The sequence below is a fragment of the Coregonus clupeaformis genome, chromosome 25, assembly GCF_020615455.1.
Source record: "Coregonus clupeaformis isolate EN_2021a chromosome 25, ASM2061545v1, whole genome shotgun sequence".
In the NCBI taxonomy this organism is placed as follows: Eukaryota; Metazoa; Chordata; class Actinopteri; order Salmoniformes; family Salmonidae; genus Coregonus; species Coregonus clupeaformis.
In genome coordinates, this window is record NC_059216.1 from 9,369,832 (window position 1) to 9,383,806 (window position 13,975).

General features: G+C 41.0%; 1 long non-coding RNA gene across 1 annotated transcript; it reads left to right on the top strand.

The window, feature by feature from the left end:
• The first annotated feature begins 301 nt into the window (after positions 1–301).
• On the top strand, positions 302–8,214 carry LOC121538798. The gene is made up of 2 exons (XR_005995251.2): positions 302–448; positions 7,704–8,214. It is a non-coding gene; the product is annotated as an uncharacterized LOC121538798 (long non-coding RNA).
• The last annotated feature ends 5,761 nt before the right edge of the window (positions 8,215–13,975 follow it).

Genomic DNA, 13,975 nt, shown 5'->3' on the forward strand with positions numbered 1-13,975 from the left:
ACAGCTAAAGGTAAAGTTAGAGGCCCAGAAAATGAAGGCAACAGATGAATGGGAAAATAAAACAATGAAACATGGAAGATATGCAACCTTGGTTAATGCAGCAAACAAGCTCGTAAGCTTTATGTTCTCCTCTAAAAATAGTTTTGCATTTCTAGCGGAGGGAAATGATAGGCCCTATGCACTTATTTGTTGTTGTCTCATTGTGTCATTTAAGACTGTAAATCTAAATGTCATTATTTGACTGATATTTGTTGTTTCTGGAAGTTATTTTGTCATTAATGATTCCAGGTACATAGGTTCCACAAGGTAGGAGTGTACCCCCTGCTACTCCTCAGCAAGAGGAAGAAGGACAACATTTTGTCGTCAACTGCACTGAGGACTCACAGTGGTATGATGAATCAGACCTCAATGGCAGCAATCCAAAGGTTGTATGAGGCAATTGTGAAAGGTATTTGGACAGAAATACGTATGTTTGTCTACCTTAAGACCCTATCCTTCAACCACCACATCCGTCAGACTGTAAAAAATAAATTATTCCACTTACGCAAATTCGCCAAAGTCAGCCCCTCCCTCTCCTGTCCTGCTGGTCAAAACTCTCATCCATGCTTTCATCTTCTCCCGAATAGACTATTGCAACTCACTACTCCCCGGCATCAACACAAGCTCCCTCGATGAACTCCAAATGGTTCAAAACTCAGCAGCTCATCTTCTAACCAACACTAAATCCTGGCAGCATATCACCCCCATTCTCTGTGAACTCCACTTGCTCCCTGTCTCCCACCGCATTAATTACAAGATCCTCCTGACCTAAAAAGCTCTCCCCCACCTTGCTACCCCTTACCTCTTTGACCTTCTTCTCTCCTACCAAGCCTCATGCTCTCTCCGCTCAACCACAGTTGGCCACCTTGTCATCCCCAGGTCCAAGCTCCAGAGTTTCAGTGACAGGGCCTTCTCCAGGGTTGCTCCTATGCTTTGGAACTCCTTCCCTCTAGCCATCCATGACTCAGAGTCCATCATCTTTCAGTCCCGTCTAAAAACCCACCTCTTCACCATGGCCTACCCTTACCTTCCCCTCCACCATTCTCACACACACCTCTTCTGTTTCGCACTCACACATACGCGCAACACCTGCTCGCTCACTCACACATCACATCCTTTCCTTGAGCCCTTCTTACCTCTATTTAGCCCCATTTATATCTAGTTCTAACATGCATTATATGTCCTGATCTTGTCCACAGTCTGATTGTGCCCACATTTTCAGACAGGTGTAGACGATTAAAAGAAACATTGTGATCAGATTTTAATCAGATCTTCCTGACCACGTCTGGAGGTGACAGTGAAACCATTGAAATCATCCTTCCTTCTAAAATCATTGAAAGGTGGCACCATTGACTTATGGAATATATATGTGTCTTAAAATAAATAAGTATTATTTTGAAAGAATATCTGTCAAATAATTAGCATACAAGGCGGGACCAGGAAATCTGTTCACAATGCGGACACAGTGGACGGATAAGACCATGTGTAGACGCATTTAAAAAAAATGTGGGCACAATCAGAATGTGGACAAGATCAGGACAAAGGATGCATGTTAGTGCCACGTATAAACAAGTATTTCGTTTAATGTTTTTCTTCCTTTTGTTTAGTCTGGTGTTTAGTTAGATTGTTGATTGTTTGTTTCTACAATTGTAAAGCTATGTACAGTCGTGGTCAAAGGTTTTGAGAATTACATTTCAATCATTTAGCAGACGCTCTTATCCAGAGCGACTTGCAGTTAGTGAGTGCATACATTTTTCATACTGGCCCCCCATGGGAATCGAACCCACAACCCTGACGTTGCAAGCACCATGCTCTACCAACTGAGCTACAGGAGAATGACAGAAATACTAATTTTCACAAAGTCTGCTACCTCAGTTTTGATGATGGCAATTTGCATATACTCCAGAATGTCATGAAGAGTGGTCAGATGAATTGCAATTAATTGCAAAGTCCCTCTTTGCCATGGAAATGAACTTAATCCCCCAAAAACATTTCCACTGCATTTCAGCCCTGCCACAAAAGGACCAGCTGCCATCATGTCAGTGATTCTCTCGTTAACACAGGTGAGAGTGTTGACGAGGACAAGGCTGGAGATCACTCTGTCATGCTGATTGAGTTAGAATAACAGACTGGAAGCTTTAAAAGGAGGGTGGTGCTTGAAATTATTGTTCTTCCTCTGTTAATATTGGTTACCTGCAAGGAAACACATGCCGTCATCATTGCTTTGGACAAAAACGGCTTCACAGGCAAAGATATTGCTGCTAGTAAGATTGCACCTAAATCAATAATTTTTCAGATCATCAAGAACTTCAAGGAGAGAGGTTCAATTGTTGTGAAGAATGCGTCAGGGCGCCCAAGAAAGTCCAGCAAGCGCCAGGACCGTCTCCTAAAGTTGATTCAGCTGTGGGATCGGGGCACCACCAGTGCAGAGCTTGCTCAGGAATGGCAGCAGGCAGGTGTGGGTGCATCTGCATGCACAGTGAGGCGAAGGCTTTTGGAGGATGGCCTGGTGTCAAGAAGGGCAGCAAAGAAGCCACTTCTCTCCAGGAAAAACATCAGGGACAGACTGATATTCTGCAAAAGGTACAGGGATTGTACTGCTGAGCAGTGGCGGCTCCTGAAAAAATTCTCAGGGGGGTCAATTTTTCTGATGATTTAGGTGACCTACACACATTTAAAAAAAGATATGTCCAGCAACAACATGAAGACAGGGGCAGCATATAAGTCAATACCAGAAGCATTTATTGACTGATCTCAAAAGTGTTGGCTTACAAAAGCAAAATAAGTTATCACAGTAAAAATAATCAAGGGTGTTCTTTCACATTCCTCAACACTGCATAAACAATATGCATTTCCATAAAACACCTCATCTAATTGTGCCACAAAGTTGACAAGTCCAAGAAAAATACCAGGGTTGGTGGAGCCCTCAGTTTTCATCTTTGCCTCGCAAAGCTAACTCAAACACTCCATAAAACTTCACACACTGGATTAGCCGGCTGAGGATGTGGCGGTTCTTGCTAACCTCATCGTTGTGGCGGCGGACAGCTAGCCTGTATCCCTCATCCAGTTGAGTGGCAATGTTCACTCTCCCCAAAGCAGACAATCTCAAACAGCTATCCATGTGGGTCTTTGACGGCTCATGTTTCTTAATCTTTTCTGAAAGATGGTGCATGTCCGTTACACCAGTCGCTGTCCAAGCGGTGCTGTCTGCCGTGCCGCCTTCAGGGTAAAAGAGTAAGCAGGGGTAGCAGAAGACTGCACTAGCTACAGTGGGGCAAAAAAGTATTTAGTCAGCCACCAATTGTGCAAGTTCTCCCACTTAAAAAGATGAGAGAGGCCTGTAATTTTCATCATAGGTACACGTCAACTATGACAGACAAATTGAGAAAAAAAATTCCAGAAAATCCCATTGTAGGATTTTTAATGAATTTATTTGCAATTATGTGGAAAATAAGTATTTGGTCACCTACAAACAAGCAAGATTTCTGGCTCTCACAGACCTGTAACTTCTTCTTTAAGAGGCTCCTCTGTCCTCCACTCGTTACCTGTATTAATGGCACCTGTTTGAACTTGTTATCAGTATAAAAGACACCTGTCCACAACCTCAAACAGTCACACTCCAAACTTCACAATGGCCAAGACCAAAGAGCTGTCAAAGGACACCAGAAACAAAATTGTAGACCTGCACCAGGCTGGGAAGACTGAATCTGCAACAGGTAAGCAGCTTGGTTTGAAGAAATCAACTGTGGGAGCAATTATTAGGAAATGGAAGACATACAAGACCACTGATAATCTCCCTCGATCTGGGGCTCCATGCAAGATCTCACCCCGTGGGGTCAAAATGATCACAAGAACGGTGAGCAAAAATCCCAGAACCACACGGGGGGGACCTAGTGAATGACCTGCTGAGAGCTGGGACCAAAGTAACAAAGCCAACCATCAGTAACACACTACGCCGCCAGGACTCAAATCCTGCAGTAGCGAGACGTGTCCCCCTGCTTAAGCCAGTACATGTCCAGGCCCGTCTGAAGTGCATTTGGATGATCCAGAAGAGGATTGGGAGAATGTCATATGGTCAGATGAAACCAAAATATAACTTTTTGGTAAAAACTCAACTCGTCATGTTTGGAGGACAAAGAATGCTGAGTTGCATCCAAAGAACACCATACCTACTGTGAAGCATGGGGTTGGAAACATCATGCTTTGGGGCTGTTTTTTCTGCAAAGGGACCAGGACTGACTGATCCGTGTAAAGGAAAGAATGAATGGGGCCATGTATCGTGAGATTTTGAGTGAAACCCTCCTTCCATCAGCAAGGGCATTGAAGATGAAACGTGGCTGGGTCTTTCAGCATGACAATGATCCCAAACACACCGCCCGGCAACGAAGGAGTGGCTTCCGTAAGAAGCATTTCAAGGTCCTGGAGTGGCCTAGCCAGTCTCCAGATCTCAACCCCATAGAAAATCTTTGGAGGAGTTGAAAGTCTGTGTTGCCCAGCGACAGCCCCAAAACATCACTGCTCTAGAGGAGATCTGCATGGAGGAATGGGCCAAAATACCAGCAACAGTGTGTGAAAAACCTTGTGAAGACTTACAGAAAACGTTTGACCTGTGTCATTGCCAACAAAGGGTATATAACAAAGTATTGAGAAACTTTTGTTATTGACCAAATACTTATTTTCCACCATCATATGCCAATAAATTCATTAAAAATCCTACAATGTGATTTTCTGGAATTTTTTTTCTAATTTTGTCTGTCATAGTTGACGTGTACCTATGATGAAAATTACAGGCCTCTCTCATCTTTTTAAGTGGGAGAACTTGCACAATTGGTGGCTGACTAAATACTTTTTTTCCCCACTGTACATCGCAGCCTGCTAGCCAGGTTTTTCGTTCGTACCAATTTTTGGAAAATCCTCGGGTGTAGGACTTTCCCCCTTTAGTAGAAACCTGTTGAATTATTACATTTGGTCTGGGAGGTCCTAATTGTTTCGTTGCCAATTTATCTTGATTTGTTCGCCGACAAAAAGGAACTTCTTTCAAAGAGACAATCGAGTTGCACTGAACGCTAGCCATCTTGACAGTAGTACGTGAATTGATTGACGCTGCTACCCGCTCTTTTCTTGAGTTCGTTCATGGTTATGTTCGTATGACGAAAGCGCGTAAGTGCAAGCCCTCCCCGGAACCCATAGAGATTGTATTGAAAGCTCTGATATTTGAAAAAAAAAGATTTTACATGAGAGTCTATGAGAGACTTCTGGGGCGATTTTCAACCTGACTGAAATCGCCCCAAAAGGGGCGGGGCCATTTGAAGCACGACTTTAGCCTGATTGGACATTTAGTGGCAGATCAGACGTCTAGATTAGAACACTGATAACTACTGTTGCCGTGATATAATTGATTAGAAAAAAAATCCCTTCCTTTTCCCGTTTGGCAGTGCGTCGCCCATATCGCCCTAATGAACACACCGCCCCTGCTGCTGAGGACTGGGGTAAAGTCATTTTCTCTGATGAATCCCCTTTCCGATTGTTTGGGGCATCCGGAAAACACCTTGTCCGGAGAAGACATGGTGAGCGCTACCATCAGTCCTGTGTCATGTCAACAGTAAAGCATCCTGAGACCATTCATGTGTGGGGTTGCTTCTCAGCCAAGGGAGTGGGCTCACTCACAATTTTGACTAAGAACACAGCCATGATTAAAGAATGGTACCAACACATCCTCCGAGAGCAACTTCTCCCAACCATCCAAGAACAGTTTGGTGACGACCAATGCCTTTTCCAGCACGATGGAGCAACTTGCCATAAGGCAAAAGTGATAACTAAGTGACCTTAATCCCATTGAGAACTTGTGGTTGATCCTCAAGAGGCGGGTGGACAAACAAAAATCCATAAATTCTGACAAACTCCAAGCATTGATTATGCAAGAATGGGCTGCCATCAGTCAGGATGTGGCCCAGAAGTTAATTGACAGCATGCCAGGGCGGATTGCAGAGGTCTTGAAAAAGAAGGGTCAACACTGCAAATATTGACTCTTTGCATAAACTTAATGTAATTGTCAATTAAAGCCTTTGACACTTATGGAATGCTTGTAATTATACTTCAGTATACCATAGTAACATCTGACAAAAATATCTCATAACAATGAAGCAGCGAACTTTGTGAAGACCAATACTTGTGGCATTCTCAAAACTTTTGACCACGACTGTATGTTTCATGTATTCTTATTAATAAAGTAGAGGACTTAGTTCAGGCGAGCAACATTTCAACACATTATTTTCACATATCCTGTGTAGAAGTTTATTTATAAACTGGGTTGTTCCAGCCCTGAATGCTGATTGTCTGAAAGCCTTGGTATATCAGACATTTATTTGTACTGCTATTTTTACTGCTCTAATTATGTTGATAACCAGTTTATAATAGCAATAAGGCACCTCGGCATCATCATGCATAAGAACAGCCCTTAGCCGTGTTATATTGGCCATGTACACTAGTATATTGGCCATATACCACACCTCCTCGGGCCTTATTTCTTAAATATACAGTGGGGGAAAAAAGTATTTAGTCAGCCACCAATTGTGCAAGTTCTCCCACTTAAAAAGATGAGAGAGGCCTGTAATTTTCATCATAGGTACACGTCAACTATGACAGACAAAATGAGAAAAAAAATTCCTGAAAATCACATTGTAGGATTTTTTATGAATTTATTTGCAAATTATGGTGGAAAATAAGTATTTGGTCAATAACAAAAGTTTCTCAATACTTTGTTATATACCCTTTGTTGGCAATGACACAGGTCAAACGTTTTCTGTAAGTCTTCACAAGGTTTTCACACACTGTTGCTGGTATTTTGGCCCATCCTCCATGCAGATCTCCTCTAGAGCAGTGATGTTTTGGGGCTGTCGCTGGGCAACACGGACTTTCAACTCCCTCCAAAGATTTTCTATGGGGTTGAGATCTGGAGACTGGCTAGGCCACTCCAGGACCTTGAAATGCTTCTTACGAAGCCACTCCTTCATTGCCCGGGCGGTGTGTTTGGGATCATTGTCATGCTGAAAGACCCAGCCACGTTTCATCTTCAATGCCCTTGCTGATGGAAGGAGGTTTTCACTGAAAATCTCACGATACATGGCCCCATTCATTCTTTCCTTTACACGGATCAGTCGTCCTGGTCCCTTTGCAGAAAAACAGCCCCAAAGCATGATGTTTTCACCCCCATGCTTCACAGTAGGTATGGTGTTCTTTGGATGCAACTCAGCATTCTTTGTCCTCCAAACACGACGAGTTGAGTTTTTACCAAAGTTATATTTTGGTTTCATCTGACCATATGACATTCTCCCAATCCTCTTCTGGATCAGGTCTGTGAGAGCCAGAAATCTTGCTTGTTTGTAGGTGACCAAATACTTATTTTCCACCATAATTAGCAAATAAATTCATTAAAAATCCTACAATGTGATTTTCTGGAATTTTTTTTCTCAATTTGTCTGTCATAGTTGACGTGTACCTATGATGAAAATTTCAGGCCTCTCTCATCTTTTTAAGTGGGAGAACTTGCACAATTGGTGGCTGACTAAATACTTTTTTTCCCCACTGTACATGCTCACCTCTGCCAATTGGAAACTGTTGTCCACTTGTCTGTCCCATTTCCTTAATATGTTCAAATTTCGCAGTGGCAATCAACACCCATGCCCCCACACTACAACCCTCCTCCTGTTGCTGCCCAGGAGACCAGCTACACCCTCATCCTCACCCAGGTTTAACCCCCGATATCCCCCACCACCCGGCAGACCAGCTACACCCCCATCCTCACCCAGGTTGAACCCCCGATATCCCCCACCACCCAGGAGACCAGCTACACCCGGATCCCCAACCAGGTTGAACCCCCGATAACCCCCACTGCCCAGGAGACCAGCTACACTATCCTCAACCAGGTTGAACCCCCAATAACCCCCACCGCCCAGGAGACCAGCTACACCCAAACCGAACCAAAGAAGACAGGGAGAAAGTCCTGTAGCCCTGTCACCCTCAAAAAACCCTCCAACCCGCTGAGCATGACAGTCAACCCAGTTCAACCCCGACCAAGGAAGAGGAAATATGACTACATGCAAAAAAATCAGTATCTAACTTATATTGTTTATTCATAAATCTTCAATGATGTTTTCAATAAACTAATTCCAGTGATTGATGGTCCCCCTACTAGAGGCATACTGTACACTCTTAGAAAAAAGGGTTCCAAAAGGGTTCTTCAGCTTTCCCCATAGGAGAACCCTTTTTGGTTCTAGGTAGAACCCTTTTTGGTTCCATGTAGAACCCTTTGTCTTAAGGGTTCTACATGGAACCAAAAGGATTCTCCTATGGGGACAGTCAAATAACCATTTCTAAGAGTGTAGTGTAAGGCTAGGCATAGATGTAAAATGAATAATGTAAATGACTGGCACACTAACTTTATTAATGTTCTGATGGGAGGTGATTAAGTAAATACATGTATTTATTGTTTCAGTGTCCAGTGCATCCTGGACAAACGATTTTCCCTATTCTCGAAATTCTTGCCAATAGAACTTCAAAGGAGGTAAATAATCTGCAGTACATTGAAATTGACTGTATTTACAGGCTAATCCTAGTGCAACACCAATTGTAACTTGCAGTGCATAGACCTTGTAGTTAAAGTGGCAATATGTAACTTTTTGGGTGGCCCGACCAAATTCACATAGAAATGTGAGTTACAGATCTTTCATTCTACTTGAAAGCAGGTCTAAGAAGCAGTAGATGTGTTCTACAGTATGCATTATTTCTATGCTTCCCGTTCTTAAGTTTTGTTTTTGAGTCTTTTACTTTGGTTTTGTATACCAGCTTCAAACAGCTGACATGAGCAACTTTGACATGACCTAGCGATTTCTGCATAGTGCAGCTTTAAAATAAAAAATAAATTTATATTTCTTGCATAATAAAGGGTCAGGAGCAGAAAGTGAGGTAGAAGCCATGCTTTGGATGGTATGTTTACTTGAAGTAATCTCCTAGAATGAATTGAGGATATACTGTTCACTCAACACCATATGTATTTGGACAGTGAAGCTAAAATGTACAGTTTGACTCTAAACTCCAGCATTTAGGATTTGAGATCAAATGTTTCAGATGAGGCAATAGTACAGAAGGTCACCTTTTTACAATTTAGAAATGAAAGCACTTTATGTATATAGTCCCCCCAATTTGAAGAAGCCATAAGTATTTGGACAAATTCACCTAAAGTGTATTACAGTTATAGTACATGAAACAACTTATTTAAAATACGGAATTCTGGAGTATAGATCCAAATGTCACATTTTAGCTTCACTGTCCAAATACATATGGTTTTGGCTGTACCTTGGTATTGGATGTAACTTTACAGTGCCTTGCAAAAGTAGTCATACCCCTTGGAAACGCCTTTGACAGCGATTACAGCTGTGAGTCTTCTTGGGTAAGTCTTTTAGAGCTTTACACACCAGGATTGTGCAATATTATCCCATTATTCTTTTCATAGTTCTTCAAGCTCTGTCAATATGTTGGGGATCATGGCTAGACAGCAATTTTAAAGTCTTGCAATAGATTTCCAATCAGATTTAAGTCCAAACTTTAACTTGGCAACTCAGGAACATTCAATGTCTTCTTAGTAAGCAACTCCAGTGTAGATTTGTCATTGTGTTGTAGGTTATTGTCCTGCTGATTGGTGAGTTCCTCTCCCAGTGTCTGGTGTAAAGCAGACTGAAGCAGGTTTTCCTCTAGGGTTATGCCTGTGCTTAGGTCCATCCCGTTTCTTTTCATTCTGAAAAAAGTTTTTAACGATGTCAAGCATACCCATACCATGATGTTGATCCATCCTCAGTTTTTCTTCCATGACAGCCTGCAACTGTTTTAAAATCACCAATGGCCTCATGGTAACACCCCTGAGCAGTTTCATTCATGTCCTGCAGCTCAGTTCAGAAGGACAACTGTATCTTTGATGTGTCTGGGTGGTTTAATACATAATCCACAGCATAATTATTAATTTGATCATGCTTAAAGAGATATGCAATGCCTGATTTGTTATTGTTAACCATCTACCAATCACTGCCCTTCTTTATGAGGCTTTTGAAAAGCTCCCTGGTCTTTGTAGTTGAATCTGTGCTTGAAATTCAATACTTGACTGAGGGACCTTACAGATGTTGGATGTATGGGGGACAGAGGTATGGATAGTCATTCAAAAATCATGTCAACCCCTATTGAGTCCATATAAAATTGTGATTTGTTAAGCCAAATTTAACTTGTGAACTAATTTAGGCATGCCTAAACAAAGGGGCTGAATACTTATGCAACGACTACATTTTAGTTCTCTAATGTTTTATTAATCTTTATAAAAAATCAAAATGTTCTTCCACTTTGACATTAGAGTACACCATTTTGAGTTGATTGTTGACAAAATATCTAAATTAAAGCCATTTCAATTAAACTTTAACACAATAAAATGTGAAGAAATCCAAGGGGTATGAATACTTTTGCAAGGCACTTTATGTAGTTGAAATAATATATTTGAGAGGAGAAGGCGCTCGACCAACATGAGACAAGGTGCAACCAAAAATCATAAAACCCTTTGAAAGGAATAGGTGCAACCCTTGCTCACGATTTAAATATTTAATTATTTATTTTCTATTTCTGCTTAAAAACATGACATTCCTTTTTATGTTTTCTTTCTTGTCTTACAGTGGCAAGAAATGGGCCGATAACTGATCAAGGCCGAGGTCCGGGTTTCTCCAGTTTAACCTCTACTTTATGCACAAATGTATTCCTCACTCTCCCTTCACATTTATCACTGTCAATCATAAATGGTTGGCCAAATTCTGCATGATTTACCATTGAAACGTTCATGGAGCATCAGCATGCCAACCATTTGATCTCAATCAGTTTCATGAGAATATGCATTTAGATCTTCTTGATATACAGTGAGCTACAAAAGTATTGCTGTTTTGGCATTTTGTTGTTTTGGCTCTACTCCAGCACTTTGGATTTGAAATGATACAATGACTATGAGGTTAAAGTGCAGCCTGTCATCTTTAATTTGAGGGTATTTTCATCCATATCTGGTGAACCGTTTAGAAATTACAGCACTTTTTGTGCATAGTCCCCCCATTTAAGGGGACCAAAGGTATTTTGATAAATTCACTTGTGTATTAAAGTAGTCAGAAGTTGAGTATTTTTGTCTTTTATGTTTGAATTGATTCAATTTACTATGTTATTAAATATGTATGTTTAATTTCACTCTGTCCATTCTTGACCTTTAGCCTATGCCTATAACACGATGAACATAGCTAATTATCTTATGGAGTAGATACAATAATATTTACTGTATAGACTGTTAATTTGCAAGTTACATAGTCTATGGGCTCCAGATCAAACGTGTTGGTCTTTCAGCCAAAGCACCCCATATAGAAGCAATCAGTTGATATAATAAAGAACACATATAAAAAAAATCAGGCTATATGAATCAGACAGTAGTAGGTCAGATGGTTGAAAATCACAGGTTCATATCGTGATTTGAAATTGCAATGTTTACAGTAGGTAAAAATCATCTTGTGGTCTTCCTATTTGTTGTTAGTGACCTTCTCCAGTCTCCACTGCCGTGGTTCTGAACTCGCCACGGCATGTCTTGCATTTCTCCCGCACTAGCTAGAAGTAGCTGTCCGTGGTCTTGAAATAAAACGTCTGCGCACTATTAGAAAAGGCGCACAGGTTAACATACACAGTTCTTCATTTGACCTGTGCCTTTTCCAATATAGTTAAGTTTCAACATTCTGTTTAGAACAAATTAATGCAAATCTGAGACATAGCAGGAAACAAGAGTGACCTTTGTCTTTCTACTGGAACAATGTTAGTTCAATGGATAAAGGTACTGGATCATTTATTTCCAAATGCCACCCTATTCCCTTGAAAGTGCACTACTTTTGACCAGAGATCTAGGCACATAGTACAATATTGATATTAGTTATGAGCAGTGGAATGGGCTGATCAACTTTAGTGAATGTCTTATGAGTAATGAGAAAATAATCATAAAAAGTGATGAGAATGTTGCATTTTGGAAAGCATTTTGGCCGACTGATCTTCGCAATTCATATCCGAGTTCATTATAGGCCTATAGGCTAGGCGTACCTAGACTACAGTTGAAGTCAGAAGTTGACATACACCTTAGCCAAATACATTTAAACTCAGTTTTTCACAATTCCTGACATTCAATCCTAGTAAAAATTCCCTGTCTTAGGTCAGTTAGGATCACCACTTTATTTTAAGAATGTGAAATGTCAGAATAATAGTAGAGAGAATTATTTATTTCAGCTTTTATTTATTTCATCACATTCCCAGTGGGTCAGAAGTTTACATACACTCAATTAGTATTTGGTAGCATTGCCTTTACATTGTTTAACTTGGGTCAAACGTTTCGGGTAGCCTTCCACAAGCTTCCCACAATAAGTAGGGTGAAATTTGGCCCATTCCTCCTGACAGAGCTGGTGTAACTGAGTCAGGTTTGTAGGCCTCCTTGCTCGCACACGCTTTTTCAGTTCTGCCCACACATTTTCTATAGCATTGAGGTCAGGGCTTTGTGATGGCCACTCCAACACCTTGACTTTGTTGTCCTTAAGCCATTTTGCCACAACTTTGGAAGTATGCTTGGGGTCATTGTCCATTTGGAAGGCCTATTTGCGACCATGCTTTAACTTGCTGACTGATGTCTTGAGATGTTGCTTCAATATATCCACATAATTTTCTTTCCTCATGATGCCATCTATTTTGTGAAGTGCATCAGTCCCTCCTGCAGCAAAGCACACCCACAGCATGATGCTGCCACCCCTGTGCTTCACGGTTGGGATGGTGTTCTTCGGCTTGCAAGAGACCCCCTTTTTCCTCCAAACATAACAAGGGTCATTATGGCCAAACAGTTCTATTTTTGTTTCATCAGAACAGAGGACATTTCTCCAAAAAGTACAATCTTTGTCCCCATGTGCAGTTGCAAACCATAGTCTGGCTTTTATATGGAGGTTTTGGAGCAGTGGCTTCTTCCTTGCTGAGCGGCCTTTCAGGTTATGTTGATATAGGATTCATTTGACTGTGGATATAGATACTTTTGTAACTTTTTCCTCCAGCATCTTCACAAGGTCCTTTGCTGTTGTTCTGGGATTGATTCACACTTTTCGCACCCAAGTACGTTCATCTTGTCGTATAAATATTTGACTCAAAAGTAGTCAACTTAAATATATTTCTCAAGAGACTGGAGCTTGTGAATCCAAAAATTAGACTTTTATTATTTGCATAACAAAGCCGAGCTTGCTCCATGGAGCAACTACTTGCCCTGAACCGGAGCTCTCCTTTTATACAGACACAAATGCATAGTCAACATACATAGTTACTCCTCTCTATGTGAATGAATAACATATTTTCATTATCACATGCTGGCTACTCACGGGGGCTACTTGCACTTCTCTAAATGGGGCCTCTGTATCTTATTAGTGGCGTGACTCAAAAAATTATGTACATACGTACATTAAAGAACAATCACACTCTGTATTGACTATATTCACTATCCAGACATATATCTGAAGTACAAAGTATCAATCATGCTCATTCTGTTTTACCTTTATCATTTCATAACACATTATAAAACATGGTTTAAATATGTCATCCATAACCCATTCTCAACCACATACATTTAAGCATTTATCATTTACCATCCTCCCTGGCCCTTGATATTATGTGCATGTGGCTATGTGTCAGGTCATAAGCACAAACAAATGATAACACTAGTTCCATTGTTACTCCAATCTCCACACAGCCACCACGAGGAGTTGTATCTTCATCACGTCATTGACATACCCAAACCAGCTGCAGGGAGTTTATGAAAAACACAAATGTCTCTGCTCTGTATTAACCCTTCATCTGGTTC